Here is a 27200-nt window from a genome sequence, read left to right as displayed (position 1 = left end):
TTGTGCATTTGATGTATGATTTATATTTGTTATTATATGTCATAATTTATGCCATATAGTAAAAATCCCAATATAGGTTATGCATTTTATTTATGCATCATTTATATTATAAATGTTATAATATATAGTTGCATGATTTTATTTTATACCACACCCATGCATCATATAATATAAGAGTTATACTATATGCTTGCATGCATTAATAACATAGTCATGCATTATATTATAAGTGAATATATAGCTTGGATGTATGGATACAATGTATGTTATTAATTATCTCATTACTTTATGTATGTTTAGTAATAAAATGGGAATTGCATGATGCATGACACTACTTTAAATAATTTTATAAATATTATATTTTTATAAAGTATGTCATTCGATGCAATTGATTTATTTTAATTTATTTCATTTATTTTATAATCGTTATAATGAAATGAAATTAGAAATTAAAATTAATAATTCAGAATTACATGCAAACTTAAGTAATATCGCTTTTTTAAAATAGTTTTAAAAAATAATTTACTTTGACCTAAGATCACAAGTTTCTAATGAGACTAGAAATTAGTTTAATCTTTTTAATCAGTTTAGTAGAATTAAATTGATTTTAATAAAAGATTAAATTTGTAGCAAACATATATATAAGGAACCTTTTATCTAAGGCTAGTTTTGTCTAGGCTGGGGTATTTAAGCTAACGGAAACAGAACACTCCTACTTGGGAACTGGCCTGGAAAATTGAAATAGATAGATTTACTAATAGATAGATTTACTACAAGCATGCAATTGTTGACTAAGATTTGTTAAAGTGTTTAACAAACATTAATAAAAATTGTTTAACTATTCAAAGTAAGTGTTACTTTCGGGCACACTTAAACAATCACTTAGTAAAAATAATTAGCCGTATTTTTCCTAAGTTAAATAAATCCTAGGTTATTAAAATACTCAGTGGGACCAAAAAGATGTATACGATATGCCAATTTTTACTCACGTTTATCTTTTAATATTCACATTGTGAGATTCATGCTTGGCCTTGAGGCACCTTGGGAGCGTCCCCCTTCGAATGGTGTTTGCATGGGTCAATATCAAAGTGAATGGAGAGAGTATTTATAGTAAGTGGGAGAGGGATGTGTGTCAACGTGTCCTATGGTCTCCTTCATTGGTTTTCACTGTGAGATCTTCTTGCACGGCCTCGAGGCACCCTAGAAGTGTCCCCCTTTAGATGGTTTGTGCATTAGGTCAATGTCAAGGCGTACTCCAAAAATGGATAGGATCGTTTTAGTTTTTGCCCCAATCGATTTTTTCCTTCGGTTGGCTCATTAGGTCGAAACTCTAGGGTCTAAAATGAAGGGTCAATTTACGAGAAATTGTTAAACTATTTAATGATTTCTTGACCAAATCAATGGTGACTAATTGTTATAGGATTAAAAGTTATTATGGTGTAATAATTTGTTGAGAATGTCTCAGTTCAATGAAGGGATAACTGACTACCGTTTGGTGGCTTTTTTCCTAAATCACTAAAGCATCATTATAAAAATTAGATGTTAAATGGGGTTCATATAGTTTTTGCTAAAATTGATTGGATATTTTAGAGTTATGCTAAAATCTAATGTAGATCAATTTATTTCTTTTCAGCAAAAGTGCCAAGCTGTATTTTCCCGTTACTTGTCTCTAGTAATTTGACCGTTTTTAATTATACAACTTGGAAAGATTCAATTAAAACGTTTTTCGTGGTTAACGACCTTAACATCGTTTTGACTGAGGATTGTCCTTAAGTCCCAACTCCTAATGCAACACGAAATATTCGTGATGCATGTGGACAAAGGCTAACGAAAATGCCCGAGTTTACATTTTGGCAAGCATACCTGATGTTTTAGCCAAAACGTTTGAGAGTATGGTCACTGCACATCAAATCATGCGATCAATGCATGAATTGTTTGAGTGAAAGTCCTCACAATTCAAGAAAAATGGAGTTCATGATGCTGAAACCAGTAATGTCAACTCCCTAGATAAACTCTAGTCCATATTGAATGTCAAGGGACTAATAGAAAAAGCAAATGTTGCTAAATCTAGTGAAATTAATCAACGAGGATTGTCCTTTGAGATGAAACTTGGAGTTTATGATATGAATTATGGAGCTGATCCCGCTACTCTCCAGAAAAGGAAGAACTCCGAAGAAAATAAATTTGATTTATTTGTCTTGTAAACGTGCTTAGTAAAGAATGATGAGTCTACCTAGATAGTTGATTCAGAAGCTACTAATCGCGTATGTTCTTCTCATCAGGATTTTAATTCCTGGAAACAATTGGTAGCTGGAGAGATGACTCTTAGATTTGATACTGGTGAGTCCGTTTCAGTTGTTGCTATAGGCAGGCTTAAGTTATTTTTTTAACAAGAAACAATATATGTTATTGGATGATGTATATGTAGTTCCTAAGATCAAGAGGAATTTAATTTCAATTTCTTGCCTGATTGAACAAAAGTATTCCCTATCCTTCTCTGAAAATAAAGTATTTATTTTTAAGAATGGAATGGAACTAGACTTTGGTTCAATGGAAAGTAACTTATATGTATTAAGGTCATTAGTTACAAAAGTCGTGGTAAATATTAAAATTTTCAAAATGACAACAACTGTCAAAAGACCGAGAGTTTCTCCTAAAAAAAAATGTCCATCTTTGGCATCTAAGGTTAGGTCACATTAGTCTCAATAGGATTGAGAGATTTGTGAAAAGTGACTTCTAAATGATTTAGAAGAAAACTCTTTACCTGTATGTGAGTTGTGCCTTGAAGACAAAATGACAAAACGACCTTTTACTGGAAAAGGTTATAGAGCCAAAGAGACCTTGGAGCTTATACATTCAAATCTCTATGGTCCGATGAATGTAAGAGCACAAGGAAGGTATGAATATTTCATCTCTTTCATAGATAATTATTCTAGATATGAGTATCTATACCTAATGCAACACAAGTCTTAAGCACTTGAAAAGTTCAAGGAGTACAAGACTGAGGTTGAAAACTTGTTAGGTAAAAAAATAAAAACACTACGATCTAATCATGATGAAGAGTATATGGACTTAAGATTCCAGAACTATATGATAGAACATAGAATTACATTTCAACTCTTAGCCCCAAGTACCTCAACAGAATGGTGTATCGGAAAGGAGAAACAGAACCCTATTGGACATGGTTCAGTTTATGAGTTATGCTCAGCTTCCTAACTCACTTTGGGGTGTAATAGAGACTTCTATTTACATTTTGAACAACGTTGCCTCAAATAGTGTTTCTAAAATGTCTTTTGTGTTATTGAGAGGTCGTAAAGGTAGTTTACGCCACTTCAAAATTTAGGGATGTTCAACCCATGTGCTAATGGAAAATCCCAAAAAGTTGGAACCTCATTCAAAAGTATGCCTATTTGTAGGCTACCCCAAGGAAATAAGAGGTGGGTACTTCTTTGATCCATGTGAGAATAAAGTGTTTGTATCGAAAAATGCTACCTTCTTGGAAGAAGACCACATGAGGGATCATAAACCACAAAACAAAATTGTTTTAAGTGAAATTTCTAATGAATCTACTAAGACTTCAACAAGGGTTGTTGAAGAGGTTGATACATCAATAAGAGTTATTGATGTGGATTCATCTAGTCATTCACATCCATCTCAAGAGTTGAGATTGCCTTGACATAGTGGGAGAGTTATGAATTCACCTGTACGCTACATGGGTTTAACAGAAGCTCAAGACATCATAGCTGATGATTGTGTTGAGGATCCATTATCTTATAAACAAGCAATGGAAGATGTTGACAAGGATGAATGGGTTAAAACCATGAATCAAGAAATGGAGTCTATGTACTTCAATTCTGTCTGGGAGCTTGTAGATCAACCTGATGGGGTAAAACCTATAGGTTGTAAATAGATCTACAAGAGAAAAAGAGGTGTAGATGGAAAGGTACAGACCTATAAAACTAGACTTGCAGGAAAGGGTTATACCCAAGTTGAGAGAGTAGACTATAAAGAAACTTTCTCACCTGTTGTCATGTTAAAGTCTATTAGAATTCTCTTGACCATAGGCACATATTATGACTATGAAATATGGCAAATGGACGTCAAGACTACCTTTTTGAGTGGCAATCTTGAAGAGACCATCTAATGACTCAACCATAAGGATTCATTGAACACGGTCAAGAGCAAAAGGTTTGCAAGCTTAATCGGTTCATTTATGAATTGAAATAAGCATCTCGATCTTGGAATATAAGATTTGATGTTTTGATCAAATCTTATGGCTTTGATCAGAATGTTGATGAGCCTTGTGTTTACAAGAAAATCACCAACAGCTTAGTAGTTTTCTTCGTGCTATATGTGGATGATATCCTACTCGTTGGGAATGATATAGGATTTTAGATAGTTATAAAGAAATGGTAGGCCGTTCAATTTCAAATGAAAGATTTGGAAGAGGCACAGTTTGTTTTAGGGATCCAGATCATCAGGGATCGTAAGAACAAAAGGTTAGCCTTGTCTCAAGCATCGTATATTGACAAGATCCTTGTCAGATATTCAATGCACAATTCCAAGAAGGGTTTGTTACCTTTCAGGTATGGAATTGTATTGTCTAAGGAACAGTGTCCTAAGACTCCTCAAGAGTTGAGGCAATGAAATAAATTCCCTATGCATTGGTTGTTGGTAGCCTTATATATGCAATGTTATATACCAGACCTGACATTTACTTTGTAGTGGGGATTGTCAATCAATATCAATCTAATCCAGGATTAGATCATTGGAAAGTGATCAAAACAATCCTCAAATACCTTCGGAGAACAAGGGACTATATGTTTATGTATTGAGATAAGCATTTGATCCTTACAGGATACATGGACTATGACTTTTAGACTTATCGGGATTCTTGGAAATCCACATCAGGGTCAATGTTTACTATGAATAAAGAAGCTATAGTTTGGCAAAGCATCAAGCAAGGATGCATCGCAGACTCCACCATGGAAGCCGAATACGTAGCTGCTTATGAAGCTGCTAAAGAGACTGTTTGGCTTAAGAAGTTCCTTATTGATTTGGAAGTTGTTCCAAATATGTCTTTGCACATCACACTTTATTGTGATAATAATGGTGCTATGGAAAATTCTAACTAGGAGTCATCGAAGAGGCAAACACATAGATTGAAAATATCACTTGATTTCGAAGATTGTGCATCAAAATGATGTGATTGTCATGAAGATTGTTTCGGAGCCCAATATTGCTAATCCATTTACAAGAGCTCCCATGGCTAAAGTGTTCAAAGGTCATCTAGAAAGTATGAGCCTACGAGACCTGCGGCATATTGTCTAAGGCAAGTGGGAAATGTTACTAGGGTATAGTGTATGCCCTAGTTTGTTGTATTTTGTACTTTATTATATTGTACATTTGGCTCCCTGAGCTTTAGGACAAGTGGGGGATTGTTGAGATTAGTGTCCTAAATCTCTATTGTATTCCCGTAGTTTGTAAACTAACAAATTATTATTAATAAGATAATTGTTATTTTATGAGCATACACTCAATCCAATAAACTAGGTTATTATATGTAATTTAAACATGTATGTAGAGACAAACGGATAGGATTATATTTAAATGATAACCTAAATGGTCTGTAGTAAATGGATAAGGTTGGATACCTTATCTTGGTGACATTACAAATACGACCCGCTTTGTAGATGTTACAAGTGTTGTAAAATGCTATAAATGATCTGATCCTGATCATTCATATGGAGACATATGAGCGGGGTATCCTATACAAAGAGTTTGTATAAGATTGGATCACGAAATGACTAGTCTCATTATATAACATTGTTGATAATAAAGACTTACATTTCACCAGGATGACCATAGGTGACATGACCTGAATCTTGAGTGAGTTGTGAACTCCTGCCTATGAAGGTGGTCTTTTGATTTGTATGAGTGAGAGTGGCCAGATTGCCAACTCAATATGCCTATCATTTTGGGGATTCGTCTGATTGAGAAGCTAAGAACACAGGTACATAAGACGGAATTCACTCCTTTATTAATATCGGGATAAGTAGATAAATTGCTCCCTTAAGGCTGATTTCGAGGCTTGAGCAATGTGGCCACACCCTCTCTTGGCTCGAGAGGGACTTGGTCATAGTTGGACTATGACTTATTATTTATTAGAGGGATCAATGATACTTAAGGAGTTAGATGTAACTATAGGGGCAAAACGATAATTTTGGCCCAGTTGTACTTACCAGCAATTTGTAAAGGGTCATCGCACTGTTGGCTGGTTATATCCAATGGACATAAAAATATATCTGTAATGTGAAGAGTGCATCTGTCGGTCTTTAGTGGAGTGACCAGAAGTTAATGGATGTTGGATAATTTAATTAAAGAGTTTAATTAATTATCCTAGTATCATTAGAGTTTCAATCTATAGGTTCATAAGGTCCCCTCTGTAGATCAACAGAGATTATTAAGAATTAATTTTGGATTATCTGAATTGAATTGAGGGAGTTAATTATATATGATATAATTAATGAATTTAATTATATGCAATATAGTTAATAATATATTTGATACATTATAATATATAGTTTATTTTAGAAGAATTAAATATTTGAATATGGGTCGAATATTAATTATATGGATGAGATTCATATAATTGAATTTAGTATAAATGTGATTTATATTAAATGTCATGCATTATTGAGAGAAATATAAACTATAGGTTGCAATGTATTTGATACAATATAAAAACCATAGACTATATGTTATATTCGATATTGAAGAAACTCTTCAAATAGAGAACCAATGAGTGGAAGCAGATCGTTCCAAATTTCATTGTGAAAGAACACGGACATTTATGCATCATATCTAAATTAGTTGAATAATTTTTCTTCTAGTATTCCCTCGATCAACCAACAAAGCATCCAGCAGCATGAACGCAACACGAGCAAATCAGTGAACAACACAAACTATAAGATCCTCGATCAAAATCGAGTAAAACTCGATACTCGACCCTTGAATTCAAACTCGACACTACCACGAGGCTACCTTGATATTCTTAATGTGAGAATTCAAGAGGTGTGAGCTCTGTATGGATTTGGTAGAGGGAAGAAGGAACTTAACGATCGGGTAGACGATCGAGTAAGTGGAAAATGAAGAAGTTTATCGTATAGACTTGGGTACTCGATCGTTTAGCAGCAAGTAGCTATTATATAGGATACTCGTTCCTTGATCGTTTACTCTCTCAAAGCTATCATATATCTTTTGCTTTCTATGCGTTGGATTATGAAAAAATGAAAAGAAATTTCATTTTATCCGTCAGTTATTAAAAATCGATTAAAACTTCCCACTAAGTCGATTATTATGAGAAAAAATCAAAATTCAATTAGCTTATAATTTATTTAATTATAAATAAATATAATAACTAATTTATCATATTATATTTATAACATATAGTTTTAATATCACATCATATGTAATATTTAAACCATAGTTTTTTTCTCCCTTATGACATTAAATCATATTTATATTAATTCCTCCAATTAATGTATCTAATACATCAAGTCAATTATATCACATATAATTGAATCAATTTATTTATATCATATATAATCAAATTCCCTCTTGTTAATTTGAACACTTCAAACTAACCCAAAAACTGATTCTCAACATGAATCCATTGAGCTACCAAGGGGACCTTATGAACCTGTAGCTTAAAGCTCTAATGACACGTGAATAACTGACTAAACTCTTTAATCACGATATCCACCATTCGTTAACTGCTAGGTACTCCACTAAAGACTGACAGCTACACTCTTCGCACTATAGATATATTTCTATGTCCATCGGATATAACCAATCAACAGTACGATGACCCTTCACAAATCGCTCGTAAGTACAGTTGAGCCAATTTACCGTTTTGCCCTTGTAGTTACATCTAACTCCTTAAGTACAATTGATTCCTCTAATGAACAATACGTCATTGTCTCACTATGAGTAAACCCTTCTCAGGCCAAGAAAAGGCGTAGCGTCACATTGTTCAAGTCCTAGAATCAGCCCTTAACGGAGCAATTTATCTACTTACCCCTGTTCCGAGGAAGAAGTGAATTCCGTCTTGTGTAGTTAATCAGACGAATCCCCAAAGTGGTAGGTTTGAGTCGGCGATCTGGCCATTGGCACCCATGAAAATCAAAGGATCGTCCTCATAGGCAGAAGTTTCCAACTCACTCAGGATTAAGGTCATGTTACCTATGGCCATCCTAGTGAAATGAAAGTCTCTGTCATGAACGACGTTATATAACGAGACTAAACATTTCGTGGTTTGGTGTTATACAAACTCCTTTGTATAGAGTATCCCTGCTTGCATGTCTAATACTTGAATGGTCAGGATCAGATCATTTGTAGCACTTTACAACATTTGTAACATACACAAAGCAAGCCATACTCGTAGTATCACCAGGATAAGGTTTCCCTCCTTTATTTATATACTACAGACCATTTAGGTTATCACTTAAAGTACGATCCACTTGTGTGTCTCCACATACATGCTTAAGTCTTAGTTTATTGGTTTGTGGTTAATGCAACTAAAATATCTCATATTTCATAGATTGAAGTGAATAAAATATCTCATATTATACATCACAAAAAGTTTGTTCATATATGTGTTTACAAACTACAGGACCCTACGAGATTTAAGGTATGAATCGCAACTGTCTCTTATACACATCTAGATGTGTATAAGAGACAGGTATTTTTGAATGTATGTATGTATTTAATTAAATTTTGGATTTAATAAAAGGAGGGAGTTATAACTTCCTCCCCCTTTTTTCTCTCAACAAAAATGTGTAAAGAGTATTTTTACAGTTGGATGTTTTGTTCAGTTTTGATGGGTGTTCAATCGTGTTCTTCACAATAAGTGAACTCTTTGAATTCCTCTCTCTTAAAACTTTCTTCCTTCTTCCAATTTCCATAGCAAAGTCCACAGCTCCTGCTAATTCTCAATCTCTAAGAAGAATACAGGAGATTCATTTGTGGTGATGTCCTGTTGTGTTTTCAATTTTTGAAGATCGAGATCTAGATCAAAGATTTCATGATCTGGATCGAGGGAATTCGCAAAGAAGATTGGCTTCAAGGGTAAGCGTTCTTCTTCCATACTTATTCTGTTATTTTTAGCATGCTGTAATTTAAATCTTATAATGCATAATTTTGTTCTGTTCTGTAAAATTTTTGTGATTCTTTGAAAATTAAAAATTGATAACGATCCCCACGCTTCTGCATAAAGACCTTCACCGGTTTCTTTCATCATTGTCTTAAGCTATTTATCCAGGGAGTTGTACGCCTCTCCTATTTGTGTTTGCCCTGAAAAGGAAAGGTCCCTTATTAAGTATACTCAATTCCTTTTTGAGCTTAACACATAGCTTAACTTCACTGTATATTAATAGTTATCACATCAAAACCATCTTTAACGCATCGACTATTCTCAACCATCTTACCTTATAACTTGGCTGATAATTGGGAAATCCTTTCCTAGGGTGCTGGAAAAAGCGTTGAAACACTTTCCAGTCTATGCGATGAATGTTTACTATGCGACGTACTTCAAACGCCTTTGTTATGAACCGGTTATGCTGTATGCATTAACGCGTAACATTATTGAATTAGGTGCTTTCTTATTCTTCGTATGTAGTTGCCTGTTATTCATCCACAACATTATTCCAAATTCAACTTCCATACTTCATAATTTTAATTCCAACATTCGTTTAACTAAACTCCTTTCAAAGAAAATGCTCATAAATATCTTAACTTTTACTTACCTTAGAGTTTGAGTATTATTTCTTCCAGAATCGATCAGAAATCCCTCAAATTCTCCTTTAATTGGCCGAGAATTCTTTAACTTTCAAAATCTTCAGATGGCAGTAACAGTCCTTCACTTAGATGTTAGGAAAATTTTGGTAAAACGGTCTCCTTCTTGGTTAAGCCTATATATACTTAAGCTTGCATGAGGAGTTTGCTTGATTAATTGCCACCTAGCATACTTATCCTTCACTTGACGTCTGCAAGGTTGCCACCTGGCTTACTTACTCGTTAATTAAGCTAAATTCCTCAGCTTAAACTTGATTGCATGGCCTTGCGTCCATCCAAAACTTCTGCCTTCAACGCATGATCGTCAGCCGCATCATTCGTCAACTTAATCTTCAATAATGGCATACAAGGTTGGTCGCATATGTTGGATCAATATGGCAACTCTAGAGGGGGGAGGGGGGAGGTGAATAAAGTTTAATTAAACTTTTTTTTCTAAATTAACCCAATTAAACTAATTAATACACTTTTTATAAATAATAAGAAAAATTCAATTTATGCAACAAATAAGATGACAAAAATGTGATAATTTAATTCTATCAAATTTTAGCAAATAAATAAGAACAAACTAAAACATACAAAAAATTGCTTAAATTAATTGCAAAAATAAAAAGGAAAGAGTTAAAGAAGAAGACATCGTAATTTTTATAGTGGTTCGGTCAAACTCGACCTACTCCACTCCCCAAGCGCCTCTTGGGAATTTGAATAAAATCTTCCTGACTCTTTCCACGGATTAGAGTCCAACCGTTATACTACCGCTCCTTTTACGGGTTCAAGAGCAAACCTGATCCTTTTCACGGTTTAGGATCAAACCGTTACAAATGTTGGAATTTTTGAAGAATACAATACAACTCTCACTAGAGTGGTTTACAAGATTAAGCACTCAACAAGTTTATCCTTACAATATAATAACACTCTCTCAAGAATAAGATGAAAAAAAAAATTGAGAACTTAGAGAAAGTAACAATAAAACTTTTGAGTTTTGGAGAATTATGAAATGTAAAATTTGTTAGTTTAAAATTTGGAGAGGAAGATGGTTTATATAGAGATGGAAAATTTTTTTTAGAAACCACAATTAATTTGGACCATTGGATTTTGGAAAAGAAAAATCAATGATGGAGATTTTAAACTAAACTAGTCGTTAAATACAAACAAAATATAATATTAAATTTCTTTTCTTTTGAAATTCATTTTCTTTTTAAAATTAATCCAAAAAAAAAAATACCATGTGTCAAAAACTAGCCCTTAGACACAAACATAAAATAATATTAAATTTATTTTTCTTTTAAATTTCTTTTTAATTTCAATTTTTTTATTTTAAATCAATCCAAAAATCAAAAGTTCATCATATCTTAATCTCTTAATGATCCACCATTCAACCAATATGCTGCCACATGTCTACATGTAAATGGTCTGGTTATGCCACGTCATCCACCACGATATTTTCTCTATAGACTTGTTTCGGTCATATCGTCTTCGTTTTAGCTCCGATTTGAGTGATTCAAGTGGTGTTGGAATCGTTGTTCTGAGCTCTATGCTATGGATATATTAAAACACTAAGATTTTCAGTAATTAAAAATTGAGTTTGTTATCATCAAAACATTGATTAATTAATTAATTAAAATTAATTAATTTGAGATTAAGGGCCAAAAAGCCAACAACATAAACCCTACATACCACTTGTTATACTTAGCCATAACACCCCCCATCTTGGATCTCTGGCCACATCATTCAATCAGGCTAGCCATATGGCACCTCTTAGTTCCAATGCATGGAACTCTCTACTCTCCTTAGGTGTTAACTTGTTCCTACTTCACCCATGAACCCAACGTTCCATATTTAATATATTTTCTTGCCCTTTTCTGGCTTACCATTAATAGACTTCTTCAACTCTCTACATGTCGACCATGTTACAACCTGTATGCATATAGTCATAATACTTTGAAAATTTTCCTTCTCTTACATTCCAGACGCATCATTCGCCATACGTACTTAACTACTAGAAATATTTTTAAATATAGAAAAACGTCACTATCTATTTATGATAGACAGTAATATTTTACTATATTTATAAATAAATCTAACATAAGGTGTCTCAAATAAATAATCTAACCTAAGGTATAGATCTTACACCAAACATTAATTATGTTATTTAATATATAGAAAAGATTTAAGATATATGAACATAATTTGTTAGGAACAGAGACTATTGTATCATTACGAATATGAATTTAAGTTAGTTGGCCAAACAATAAAGATTATAAATGAAAATGATGAATTTTCAAAAAGCTTGATAATCAGAAAAACCTAATCAACTCAATTCAATTCATACGGGTTGGGATAGATTTGATTGAGTTCAAATAAGTCAAAATTTTATGGCTCGAACTAAAACAAATTTTTCTATTTATTTTAAAAAGTATTCGTTTTACCTATGATATAATTATATATATACATATATTTATTATAATTTTATTTGATTTCATAATTTATTATTATTTATTATTCGATAACTATTAAAAATAATTTTGTTTAATTTTTTGCTTTTCATCATATAAATTGAATGGTATTTGATAAGAATAATTAAAAAGGTTTACCTATTAACATTTTACTTTTTTTCAAAATAAAATTTTGAATAAATGATGAAAACCAAACTAATCTTTGTTGAATTTATTATTTAATAATATCGTTGTTTGGATTGAAAAAATTTTAACTCAAATGATTGAGTTAAGGGTTAAAAAATTCTGATGAACTTTTTCCATTAAAAATATGAGATAATCATTCAAAATTATTAAAGATAATTATTGGAATTCATATTTAACATAGTTTTTTACTTGTAGTTATTTATGATTGTGATCCTAGAATTTATAGTAGTGCATTATATAAACTTTCTAATCCTAAAGGTGCTGTTTGGTGTATTTAGAAAACATTCTCTTTAATAATACTGTTTTCCTCTTACTTCGTGGACGTAGCTAATACAACACTATGTGTGATTCTTTTTATCTTTTTTTTTTATTCTTTAATTGTCGGCTACGTAACAATAGTTTTTCTAAAATAAAGGATACCTAAACTTTGGATTAAAAATGAGAAAGCTGAGATATCTATAGAGAAAGCAATAAATGGACTATTTATTTACCTCATTACTTTGGCCAAGGAAGCAAGGTAATTCTTGTGGTAATTGACACGATTTGTATCCTTTAAAGTGTCGTCAAGTGCGTTACCATCTCTATGTGGTGGAGAACAACCTGAAAAGCAAAAATAATAAAAAAAAAAAAAAAAAAAAGCACTTTTCAATATCTTAAAAGTAGCTATGTTAATTAAAATGAAATTTCAAATTCTTCATAGTATTTAATTATAAATTTAAAAAGTATTTAAAAAATGGCTGTCCTTGAGAACACATTGAAAACAAGTATTTTTCACATACAAGTCATGACCATTTAATTTGTTGTGACACGCTAATATAATTATGAATACAATCATATTTTTGTGTTAGCTTACCATTTTCTGTGATAAAGATGGGTTTGTCAGGATGCATAGTTAATGATTTCCTCCAAGCCTCTTGGAACAATAAAGCGCATTGATACTACTTCACCTACCATTAAAAAAAAAAAAGTAACCTTAGAATATACATACGTTAAATAATAAGAAAATATAAGCTCTCAATTATTCTACGATTACCATAGAGAACAATTGAGATAAAAGATCTAAGCATGGAAGAAAACTAAAATCTATAAAGATATTAAAGTTACTTGGAACCATAGATAAGCTAATCCGATTTGATTGATTAGACCTTCACTGTCAAATGGGAAATAGAGGCTAAAGAGAGTGTTTTGGAGACCATATTTTAATAATATTGACCATAGGATTCTCTTAATCCTCACGATCAATGAATTGTTTTCTGCTTAGCATGTCACACCTCTATATGAGAAGTTATGAGCCAATCATCAAATTCACTTGATATGCTCATTAAATAAACTCAAAATTGATTGTCCTTTTATTTGTTACCCACATACTATGAATAATATTATGAAAATAATTCCGACACATATATACTCATAGGTTAATATAGAAGAGCTAACTTATTTCTTGAATTAATTTTTATTATTTGAAAATTTTAATTATCACTTAATTATCATATATGATATAAAAAAGATTAGAAGGTTATTTTTTTGTTTTTCAAATAATTCACAATTTTCCAATAATTTGTTTATGCAAAATTTTCAAAAACTATTTCCTCTCTTATTTAAACTATTTTGAACGTCCTTGGCCTCTATTGTTCTTTAAAGAGTCTTGTGCAATAATAAGTTAATGCTATCACCCTTTAGGACATGAAGTATTAGTTGTATATATGTATGTTTAATCAATAATATAATATTTTTCAAAAAGTCATATCAACAATATAATTGAAAACGACCTTTCAAATTTCTTTATTAATTTTTAACTCTGATTTTAACATGACAAGTTATATGATTAAATTAGTTAAGGCATAAGATCTTCAATAATTTTTAAACAAAAATAAAAGATAGGGATAGAGGAGAAAGAACATACAGATTCTTTCATAGAAATCTCATTTTGATATGGTGAGGCTTCAAGAAGTCCTTGTATAGGATGATATGATGCTTCGGAGGAGCAAGTGGAATGGAGACAATTTTTTGTATACAAAATGAAGTAGTGGTTGATGCCAATGTAATCCAAACTTCCTCTTATAAGATTTTTCTCAACGTTTGAGAATCTTGAAAGTTGGTCTCCTAAAATTTCTCTCATTTCCTTAGGATAATCTCCTTATACAAGAGGATCATATACCCTATTCATGTTTAGAAGAAAAATTAATTTTTTTTATTTATTAAAAGAAAATCAGACATTTTATTGAATAAACGAAAAGAGGCTAGTGTCATACCTACCCATGCAAGATGATTAAACTTGTATTTTTCAACATTTGCTTTATTTCTGTAAAACAAAGAAGTGATAAGAAATAGCTTTTGAGTGAATTAACCAATGGAAAATCACAAAGTGTTCTTTTTATAAGACTTTGAGATCGCATCACAAAATACCCTCCTTGCCTCGACTTCATATGGGACGATTTTATAATTCTCAACACCAAGTTTGATAGGTAAAGTGGTATGACTTCAAAGTTTGAGGAAGAAGATTACTTGCAAGTTAACAAGATTGCATATCGATGTGATGTAGGCCACGAACACATCAATACTTAAGTTAGGAAGTCTAAAAATTCATTTCAGTATGGAATCCTAGTATAGAGACAACTTACCTTCTCTATTTCTTTCCTTCCTTATTTATAGGTTTGGGCGAGCAAATCCTTCTCTCCTTAGGATTCTCTTCTAGATCTTTAGATGTTAACTTTTTTTCTCGAGCCAACATTTTACGAAAAAGGTTTAACTGAGTGGGCTTAGTCTTGGTCGAGGTTGAGGCAAGTAGGTCGAACTGGGTTTGGGCTAAGTTAACCCTATTCTCTAGGCCCATGTGAGCTTATATCATACATGGGATGCATGATAGGTCGAGGCTGACCAGACCAATTTCATCCTCTAGGCATGATACCTTACCCATTTATCGTTATTTTTCAAGCATGGTAGCTTCTTCTTCTTCATTATGTCGATATTGCCTTTTAGCCCAAAAATTATCCATAACATTATCCCCCACTCCCAAGTTGGGATTTGTGATTTAGCTATGCATAGGTTTTGCTCCTAAGAAATCAATTTGGGAGTATAATCTCCTCTTTTATCGCCACGCTACCTCATCGTGAGACTTATCTCAAACTTTAGGGGTATTAAGCCTATTGAGCCAAATTCTTTTGAGGTCCAATCAATTTTCCAATGTGCTTCTTCACTTCGTAATCAAGTTATGCACCAAATCATGTCAGACTCATTCCATGGATAGACTCAGGCAACATAACATTGCTCTTTTGATTCAACGTACCTAGAATACTATCTAATCAAATCTATTAAGGCTTAAGCAACTTCTTAGTATCCTTCCCTGCCCTATAAGAGGAGTTATGGTTACTACACCCATCATTTTTCCTAGGTGCGTCATCACTTTGGGTTACACCCCGGTGTCATGTAGCTTGTTTTTGCAAGAGTTGCTTTGTTTAAAAGTGGTGATCATGTAGCTTCACTTCCTCTCGTTGAAAAAAATATCTCTCTCCCTTCATTTTCTATAACCTTTGCATATTGTGCTTCTTTACTTAGCACAAATTTCTATTTGGGGTTGACCCGCCACATGTCATTCCATGGATGGTCAGTTTCAAGTCGAGGTTGATATGACGTCTTTTGAAATCCTAATTGACTTGTTAAAGAAAGAAAATTTAATTCTCCATCATCTCATGTAGTGTGAGAGTGGTAGTTTAATGATAGTCTTGGCCTTGGAACCTAGACCAAGCAGTACTTTGTCTTTTCATACTATATTCCTATTTCTAACTGCAACAATATTGTTCATCCATCACTTGATTTGATCATTTAGGGGTGGTTGGCTTCGATTCAAGGTTGAGTATTGTGTTCAATTTTGTATCAGTGATTTCACATGCTGACGGCCTTAACCCTTTGTCCTTTGATGAAGTTTGAAAGGAGAGAAGTTTATGCCAGCGCTCGAACTCGAGCCCAAGGCTGAGTAGTGATGCACTAGAAATGTTGTATGCTTGCTACAACACTCAAATCCATGCGCTTGTTTAAACAACCTGGTGGAAGACTTGATCTCGATTTTCAGAATTTTGAATTTCAAATTTAAATTTTGATAACCATTTTCCTCTCTTTTTCCTATCTTATTTTAGAGGGTTAGCCTCAATATTCTTTTAAGCAGGGTTGGCCTCATCTTTCCTTTGAGTAGAATCAACTTTGGTGTTGATCTTCTAGGCTCGGGCTTGAACGTTTCATCCACAGTGAGTGTACCTAGAAGCCTCTCAGTTCTTACTCTACTTCGTGGGCCATCACCTTTTGTTATCTACCTGACCCACCTCTAACTAGTCTGCTAAGGATTATTCTAACCTCCCTGAGTGTTTGGCAACATTCTTCCTTGGTTTATCGTCTTTGTTCAAACTTAACCCTCCTATTTGCAGCCTTAGCCTTGGCCATTTTTCTCTAGTTTCTTTGACGAACTCCCTCAAGAATCCATTAAAAATTAAGGTTTCAATCTTGTCTTTTAACTTAATGCCATAAGAATATGCTCTACTCGAAGAATAGTTGGTGTGCCTTTTTTGAACCTTGATGTGTTACTGAACCGTGGTTGGTCCTGGTTCTTCATTTTGCGTCTCTTTATTTCGTGTTGCAATATCTCGGTCGGCTTCTTCCTATCCAAGGCTGAGATGATCTCCTTCTTGTCTCGTCTATCCTCTCTTTCAAATAGCTCTTAGTACTCATATACTTTTGCGCCCTGGTAATCAACTCTACATATGATTTGGTTTTCCTTTTTCCTAGTGATCTAAAAAAATTCTTATCTTTAAGCCTATTAACTATGACAAACAAAGGCAGTAGAATCAATATATTCTTCTACTTGCAAGCCTTGTGGGGATCTGATTCACCCATTCCCTTTTCCAAGGCTTTGATCATCTTCTCCTGTCAATCCTCATGTTGCTAATGCAAATGAGTCATTTTTTCTCGTATGCCCTGTGGGTGATGATCTTGATCGAGGTCATCTCCACATCAGTTGATTTTTTCCATACTTCTACTCATCCTTAGTAAATTTGGCAACAAACTTGGTGTAGAATATTTTTTTTCCTTCCCCACAAATGGGTTATTGATAGACAGAAGAATCATGGTATGCACTTCCATGTACTAGCTAAAGTGTTACGTATGTCTGGTGGAGACCATATTCACGCTGGTACCGTAGTAGGTAAACTTGAAGGGGAAAGAGAAATCACTTTAGGCTTTGTTGATTTACTACGTGATGATTTTATTGAAAAAGACCGAAGCCGCGGTATTTATTTCACTCAAGATTGGGTTTGTTTACCAGGTGTTCTATCAGTGGCTTCCGGTAGTATTCACGTTTGACATATGCCTGCTCTAACTGAGATTTTTGGAGATGATTATGTACTACAATTCGACGGAGGAACTTTGAGGCACCCTTGGAGTAATGCACCTGGTGCCGTAGCTAACGGAGTAGCTCTAGAAGCATGTGTACAAGCTCGTAATGAGGGACGTGATCTTGCTCGTGAGGGTAATGAAATTATCGGTGAAGCTAGTAAATGGAGTTCTGAACTAGCTGCTACTTGTGAAGTATGGAAGGACGAAAGATTTTTATTCATCCACTTGATATTTTGAAAATGGGTTGGTTGAACTATATTTTAATAGAATATTAGAATTTTTTTCTAAAAAACTAAAAAAATGAGGATTTCATTAACTATTTATGTCAAAATTTTGAAAGGTAAAATGGTTTGACCTTGAAGTGGCAACAATGGTAAATTAATATGTTTTAGGGAAGAAGATCACTTGCAAGCTAACAAGAACTACACATTAGTGTGGTGTAGGCGAGAGCACCCTCCGATGCTTAAGTTAGAAAGTTTGAAGATCTGTTTCAATATGGAATTCTTAGTAGAGGGACAACTTACCTCATTTACTTTCTTTCTTCCTTATTTATAGGTTTGGGTGACCGAATCCTTCTCTCTTTAGAAATCTCTCATGTATCTCCAAATGTTATCTTTCCTTCTAAGGTAAAATCCAATGAAAAAGGTTTGACTTGGTGGGTTCGGCCTTGGTCGAAGCCAAAGTTGAGTGGGTTGAACTTGCTTGTGCCAAATTAGCCCTATTCTCTAAGACCATGTGAGCTGATATCAGGCATTGGCTGCATGATACAATGGGCTTCACCTCGGCCTTAGCCATGGCCGACAAGGAAATTTTGGCTTTGGCCAAATTTGTCCTTTTCCTTAAGCTCATTTCTTCCTCTAAACATGGTAGCTTGCTCATTTATCGTCATTATTTTCCTATCTCGATAGCTTTTTCTTCATCATGTCACTTTTGCTTTTCAGCCCAAATATCACCCAGAAACTATGAATTTCCAACCATTATTACATCATCATTCTTGACAAAATAGATAAGTAAAATCGAAAAAATTAGTTATCTATAAATAAGAGCATGTGTCTCAAACAATGCCCCAACTAACCAATAAATCCTATATGGCTTTATGGTGGGTGAAATTTATCTATCTACTAATGACATGTCCACCTATATGCAATTATGTAATTAAACAATAATTTAACGATGGAATTAATTTTTTTGTTAACAAATTTTAACAATTTCCTACAACCTACTTCTATTTAAATTACCTCTTTTTTTAAAATTAAAAAAAAATGTTTTTTTAACCTTTTTGAACAGTGAAATTATCATTTTACCCTTATATTACCAAAACATTAAATATCATAAATTTGATCGTAGCTCTTTTGATACAATTTTATTTTTGCTAAATAACCACACATGTTCATAGAAACACAAAAAAAAAACATATGAAAATGTCATTTAGTTAAAATGGAGTTGCATCGACAAAAATATGATAAAAACACAACGAGAGCTACGTGATCGTACATCAAAAGTGTTATGACGGTTAAAATTACAATGTTAGCCATGAATTATGATATTACCCACTTTGATAATTTGTCGGACAAAGATTAGGAAAAAAATAATAATAAGCAAATGTATTCGGATAAGGAAGGAAAAACAAACCATGCAAAGTTGAAAAGCATGCCTCTGGCAGCAGCATGTTTGTCAAATTCGTTATCTGTTAGTGGTTCATACATGTTTCCACCTGCTGCTATTCCTATGGATCCACCTTCTTTTTCCTACAAATAATTAACATTTAAAAAAAATAAAATTGAAACTCGAGTTTAATAATTGTTAATAGATGAGATTTTTTTTAAGGTTATTAATGGGTCTTTATGATTTTTTTGTTTGTTCTTTAGATTTTGGTAGGTTAAAAAAAGACAGGGAGATTTTTACTAGGGATGATTAATTACCTGTTATATTTAATCTTTCTTAAGTACAACAAAAATGTGAGATATCGAGATTTAGATCTCTAAACTTGCATGTCAATTATTATTGAACTATATTTATGTTGATATTTTTTATTTTTAAAACATTAGGTTTGTCGAGGTTAGAAGTGTAAATCATGAAGTCTATGAACAAAAATGCAAAACTTAAATCTTAAGGGTAAAATTGAAATATTTTGAAACTTACATAACACATTCTGAGAATTCAAACTCATAACTTAAAGACTAAAAGTATAACTTGTTTAAACCTAAAGACTTAATGGAAACTAAACCTTAACCTAAACACCAGAAAGGTATTGTTTTTTCAAAAATATTTTTATATTTCGTATGTGTATATATGTGTATGTGAGAAAAATTTTAAATAGAATTAATTTTTTTAAATGAATACAGGTGTAAATAAAAAATAAAATAGTATATATATATATACGCATGCGCGCGTATTAAAAAGTTCTAAAAATAAATAATATATAAATAAACATATTCGAAAATGATATTAAAGAAATGTGTTATGTTTCACATGGATAAAATTGAAAATTATAATAACATATAAATTAGAATTAAAAGAGTAATCTTAAAAAGTGAAATCAAAAGAAATAATTAAATTATAATAATATATAAATTAGAATTAAAAGAAAATTTTTTAAAAAGAAATTAAAAGAAATAGTGTGTTACATTAGAATCAAACACCAGACACTAAGGTGAGTATAGTTCCATTGATATGTAAGTGTATTAGTTTAAATCCTCTCACTCTATGTTGTACTTAAAAAAATCACTAGACCATCAGGGGCACCATAAACTCTATCTATCCTATTGAACACTCGGCCAAGTAACAATCTAGTTTATATACTTTAGTTAGTAAGATTTAGTCTTTGTACTTTCAAATTTATAACAATTTAGTTCTTGAACTTAAATAAATAATGATTTAGTCCCTATTGTGAAAATTTCATAAAAAATAATTGTCAACTTTTATTACGTAATAGCTTAATCTTTATAGTTTATAAATAAATATAAATTTCGATCACTTTATTAATCTATACGTGTAAGAAATTTCAGGAAATCGTATTAATATTTTCCACAATAAGGACTAAATCGTCACAAATGGTAAAGTATAAGACTAAACCGTTATTTATTAAAATTAAAGAACTAAATTGTTACGAAATTGAAATTATTATGATGTTAGTAACTAAAGTTTATGAACTAAATTTGTTATATTCATGAAAATTCACGGACCAAAAATATTTTTAACCCTAAGTTTGGTTATTCTCAGAAAATATTATTTCTTTTACTTGATAGAGGAATTGTATTTTAATTAGGTTGTTTTTAATACTAAATAAATCCTTAGCAATAAAGGAATTAATATCAAATAAAAACAATAAGAACAATTTTCAAAGATAGAAAAAAAAAGGTCAAATTATTTACCGAAATTAAATTTTGCTATTTGGTAAATAATTTTCCTTATTTTTCTATTTTTGAAAATCTCCCCGATTAAAATCTATATTGACATATCATTTTAGTAATACATTTTAATTAGTTAAAAACTAAAAAAAAAAAAAAAAATAGACAAGTATCTTATTCATTATTATATATTTTAATTCATACCCTACTCCCCAACTAATTTTTTCTTTTTAATTCAAATTTTAGACCATCAACAAGATCGGGTCCATTTTGATTGATTTTTGTTTCGATTCTAACTCATTTCAATTTCGATTAAGGTAAACATAGTTTAATAGGGGAAAAATATATAATAAACTTACTTGGAAATGAGTGCGGTAAAGATAAGCGGCCTTGGCATGGACAAGTAACATGTTGTGCACATCAATGAGAGGCTCAATATCAGAGTTGCCAGTTAAACATTTTCCAAAGGTGGTGAGCAGCGGCTTGGTGGGAAAATTCCATAGAAGTAGGACGTTTTTGCCATTTCATTTATCTCATTTATTGTTATCCAATACTTCACTCTGTCTCCAAATTTTTCGAAACAAATCTTTGCAAGATACAAAAAATCTTCCCTAGAATAAACCATTTGTATTGGAATTTTTGTATTGATAACCCAAATCTCATATTCGTAAAAACGTTTACCTCAAAATTTGAAAATAATGAAGTGTATGGCCCTCAACCATTGTCAAAATTACCGTAAGAGCGTATTAATTATCTTTACTACCCCTCACGCACTATTCATGAGGGCTTAGAACGACTCGACAATATTATCGTCCTTACTTATCTTAAGACTTTTAACTTGTTTCTTAGAGTGAAGTCTATCTACACATACAACTGACACAAATTATTTCAAGATGCTTTGTCCTCTCTAAAAAATTTTCAAGATGTTACCCAACATAGAATACATAGAATTGCTTCAAGTTAAACACACTTAACATTGAAATTCTTATGATTGAACTACTGAAAAAGAAGGTGCATCTTATTGGTATAGGTAGTAGCTATCAATTCTTTTAAACTTTTTCTAACCATATTTTCACATCTTTAGTATCCTCTTATTCATATATGATCTTTGTTCATTCATGCATTCTTAATAAACTTGAAGGTTACAATGGATGACTTTGACCTTAATCTTAATTTTACCTGACTAAAATCATGAGGGATAGTATAAATAACTACCATACTATTAAGGTGTTCTAACAATGACAAAGGATCATCCTTCATTATTTTCAAAACTTGGGGCAAACGACATTAATAATTATGTTACGTCCACAAACAAGAAAGAGAAAAAAGAAAGAATAGATAAAGAAAGAGAGTGATTACTGCATTTCAGAGCTCATCTAACTTCCGTATCTTTCTTCAAGTTCAATTGGAAGGTCAAAATGGTGAATTGTCACGAACGGCTCTATATCTGTTTCATTTATTCACTTGTTCAAAATACTTTTTAAAAAATTATTTTAATTTCATGAAATTTTTAAAGAGTTCATTGATTTATAGATTTAGAAAATTTAATGTATACTATATTTAAGCATATGTTTTTCAATTAGCTAAATATACCAAAATCCACAATTTTCTTAAGGTAATTCTTAGTATCATTATTAATCATTTAAAATTCTAAATTTTAACTTTAATAGATTAGTAATTAGATCTACTTAGAAGAAGATTGTCAAAATATTTAAAAAATATATATAAAACATTGAAAATATTTTAACAAAATATATAAAACATTGATCTATTATTTAATTATTGCTTTATATGAATTTTTTTTTCTTTTTTTTTTTTTTTTACTTTTACTTTTACTTTTTTAGAATAACTTACCTGAAAGTCTTCATGTAATTGTGAAAAATTGAGAATTTCAAAATAAAAAATTATTCTCATTTGTTAAACATATATACTAAGGTACTATGAGTAACATTTGATTTTCCCTTTTGCTATTTTTAGTTAAGGATTAGAGAAATATATGAGGTAATTTCACATTTTAAATTATTAAATAAAAAATTTACTTTATTTTTTTAGCATCCACATTAAAAAGAAGATTTTTTTTTTTAAAAAAATCAAATTTATCTTTTTATCTCTAATCTTTAATTAAGATTAAATAAATTGATTTCAGTCCTAATTTTTTTCTCGTTAATTTATTCAAATACCAAATTGAATTAAAAATTGAATTTAAATTTTCTCTACTTGGTATTAGGGGATTATCAAATAAAAAATAAATAAAAGAGTTTGAGGGACCAAATTTTTAACTAAGGCAGAAATTAAGCGATTAATCAAATAATGTAAGTAAAAATAATTTTATTTTTTTATTAATTTAGAGAGGATTGTCATGAAATTAAAAAAAATAATGACATTTTAGTTTAAATTAAAGATTGAAATTAAGAAAAATTAATCAAATCATCTCAATCAAAATAATTAAATAAAAATTTTATAAAAGAATTGAAAAATAATTTGCTTTAAATTAAAGTTAAAATTAATATTATAATCAAATCATCCGAAACAAAATAGCAAATATTGGGATTAGATGCGTCTTGGGATACATTTAACTTGGGACACATTTAAGTAGTTAAGTAGTGATGAAAGGAGATCTAGAATAGAGATATGTGCATCTTGGGATACATTTAAGTAGTTAAGTATTACTCGAGTTTTAATTAAAGGGTTTAAAATCATTAGTTTTTTAAAATATACTTTAATCTAAAAACTATAGAAAGAAAGAAAAAACAAAACAAATCTGACCAGCCAACATAGAAAGCTATGTCTTTGTCCATTGTTTTTGTGTATAATTATGTTGAAAAAATTGTCGGAAATAGTATGTTTAAATTTTTACCTTACAAAATTAATATTTTTTTAAAAATTCATAAAAATCATTTTTCTTGGTCCATCTCATATGAGATCGACCATGAGATTTTAGTTAAATAATCAACTTTTTCCGACTTATCGGTTGTTTGGACTTTCTCGGTACATCTTGCCAAATTATACACCGAGATTATGTGCATCTCGATGCTATTGACAAAACAACATCGAGATTTTATATATTTGAGTTTTGTCGGTGAAATCCCGGACATAATTAACACCGAAATTCATATATTTGAGCTTTCTCGAGTAGGATTAACACCGAAACTCTATATATATTCCAAATCTTACCCAATTTTTGGAAAAATCTGATCTTTCCCAAAATTTAAAAATGTTGAGTCAATTTGAAAAATCTAATTTGACAGTGGAAAACACATTTGGAATTTTGGAAATTTATAAATTGTAAAAATATAAATTATGCTAAAGGTTTGAAAAATTACATAATAGTTTGATATAATATTTAGTAAACAAAACTGAGTTTGGAGAAAATTTGAAAATCTCATAAGATTTGGGAAGATCACAAAAAAAAAAAAAAGTAAATTTCAAGGTGTAATCAGACGAGATTTACCGAGAATGCCCAAAACAATCAATAAGTTGAAATTTTTTTTTATTTTTTTACTAATTTTTGTTGGTCAATTCATCCGAGATGAACCAAGAAAAACTATTTTTATAAGTTTTCAAAAAGCATATTAGTTTTATAAAGTGAAACTTGTTATTTTTCATAATTTTCCATAATTGATAGTCCTACTGCATGAATATTCATAAATGACATTATTATTATTATTATTATAATAATAATTACATTATTTAATTTCTCGGGAAGGAGGTCAAAAATAGAAAAGGAAGATGAAAGAGAGAAGAAAAAGGAGAAAAAAGAAAGACGAATTTTTTTTTCCTTTTTAAAAAAACATAAATTACAGTTATGGTTGCCATCAGCGAGCATCGACCGTTCGCATTGATATGAGGAGGAAGATGAAAGAGAAAAAGAAGGCTCGAAAAAGTTTTTTTTTTTCGTATTCGAGAAAATTATAGAAGTATTTTTTTATTTTTAAAAATTAAGATTTTAAAAAAATAAATAATAGGTGCTATGTCAAGTTATCCGTTTACGTTAGTATTTTGTTAAGAATTAATGAAAAATCTAACAGATGGATTGAAGGTGCTACTAAAAGCAAATCTCAAGGTAAAATTTGTCGTGAGTTTAAAATTTCATAAACCAAATATAACTTAATCAAAACTTCAGGATCAAAAGTTTATTTGTTATAATTGTTCTACTATTTTGTAGTGCGATGGGATTGAAGAAGAATAAGCTTGCTTGAAAATGGGTGCTGTAAAGGCTAAATAGCCTTCGCATGAGTGCAAGCCATTAGTTGTGCACCACAACGAAAGGCTCGATATCAGAGTTACTCATTAAACACTTTTGTCCAAATGGTGGTGAGCAATGGGCTGAGGATAACTTCCCTTCATATAACCCACAATTGTCATCAACTTCAACTCATTTATTGTTATCCAATACTTCACTCTATTTTCAAATTCTTCAAAGCAAATCTTCTCAAAATACACAAAATTCTTCAAAACCAATTCACGTTAAGTCGATAATTGAAAGCCTAGTGATTAAGACAAATATATGAGGGAAATTGTAATGAAAGAAATGATGGTATACAACCACTTTTTGATATCTTTTTAAAAATACAACCATCTCATTTTTAAATAGCAAGTGAAGCTATTTGAGAATATTATAATTATATATTTTAAGAAAAATATCAATTTGTAGTCCTAAACTTTAGTTAGTGTATCCATTTTTTTTTAGTACAACAAATGGAAAAAAAATTAAGACAGGGAATCATAATTAAGAGCAGAGTCTGTTATGGAGGATGATCTTCAAGCCACACAGCTGAATGTCGAAATCTGTGTACATGGAAAGCTAAATTGTGAGTAACAGAAGTATAACGATTTATTCAACAAACCCGAGGATAGATCCATTAAGATGAAAATCTCAAAGAACATCATTGAAGATCTAAACCTCATTCGTGTATCTAGCATCCCAATCAAGAGGCTCTAAAGAACTTTGGAATCAATATCAACCGAAAGCAGGAAAATGGCAGCCTCAAGATCTCTGAAAGTGCCATGAAACTTGCCAATAGCTCAAACAAGCTCCACAAGACTCATTAAAGCAAAGTACTTCACCATTCAATTCAAGACGATGCATCGAAATTCACTTTAAAGGAGCCAATCAAAAGAGATGACCGTTGGCAGTTCTCCACACTAATCAAAGGGGCTCGAGACACCTGATTGGTAATCGATCAATCTGTCGATCAAAAGTTTCAACCAAAGACACTGCTCACCATATGGGATCAAACAAAGGAGAGATGTGGTCCTCAAAGACCAGTTGGTTGCGTCTATGCTAGATTGCAGAAGCAATGAGTGAAAAATTGCACCATGTCTAGAGGGCTCAAGCTTTCGTAAACTCTGCGAAAGAGAAAAACAACATAAGTGTAGTGAGTATTAGCAAGAAGATGACTAGGATACCAAAGGATCCTTACTATTCTTGCACTCCCAAAGAGCATGGATACTTGATTCAGAAGCATGGTGATATAAAGGACAAACCCCATTAGTGATAACTGAACGGTGAGCCAAAGCTTTATACGTCGAAAGAGAATGGAGACAAGCACGCCACATGAAAATCCAAATTGGATCCACAAAGATTTCCATAAATTTTTCATGACCAAATTGGATGAGGACGAAGCACCCATGGTTGAAGCCAGAACCAACTTGTACCCACTTTTGCCAAAAAAAATCTATTCGGGTGCAGCAAAGAGCAAAGGGGAATAATCTTAATAATGTCTGCATCATCTGAGCAAAAGAACTCATCATTCAGATCCTAATTCCAATAGTCATCACAAATAAGACTATCCACCGAAGACATCCAAAGGTGGCGAAGTAAGGAGAGAAGCTCGAATGTGGATTCTCTAGGAATCCACTTGTCATAATAGATGTCAATAGACCAACCATCCTCGATCCTCCAACAACCTTCACTAACAGCCTAACTCACAACCCCAAAAGATGTTGCACCATGTATAGGACGGACAATTCC

General features: G+C 31.7%; 1 pseudogene; it reads right to left on the bottom strand.

The window, feature by feature from the left end:
- Positions 1 to 8986: 8986 nt before the first annotated feature.
- On the bottom strand, positions 8987 to 26859 carry LOC120080984 (annotated as a pseudogene).
- Positions 26860 to 27200: the final 341 nt, after the last annotated feature.

The sequence above is a fragment of the Benincasa hispida genome, chromosome 7 (assembly GCF_009727055.1).
Source record: "Benincasa hispida cultivar B227 chromosome 7, ASM972705v1, whole genome shotgun sequence".
Lineage (NCBI taxonomy): Eukaryota > Viridiplantae > Streptophyta > Magnoliopsida > Cucurbitales > Cucurbitaceae > Benincasa > Benincasa hispida.
The sequence above is the reverse complement of the archived record's forward strand: the minus strand, read 5'-3'. Positions and strand labels throughout refer to the sequence as shown.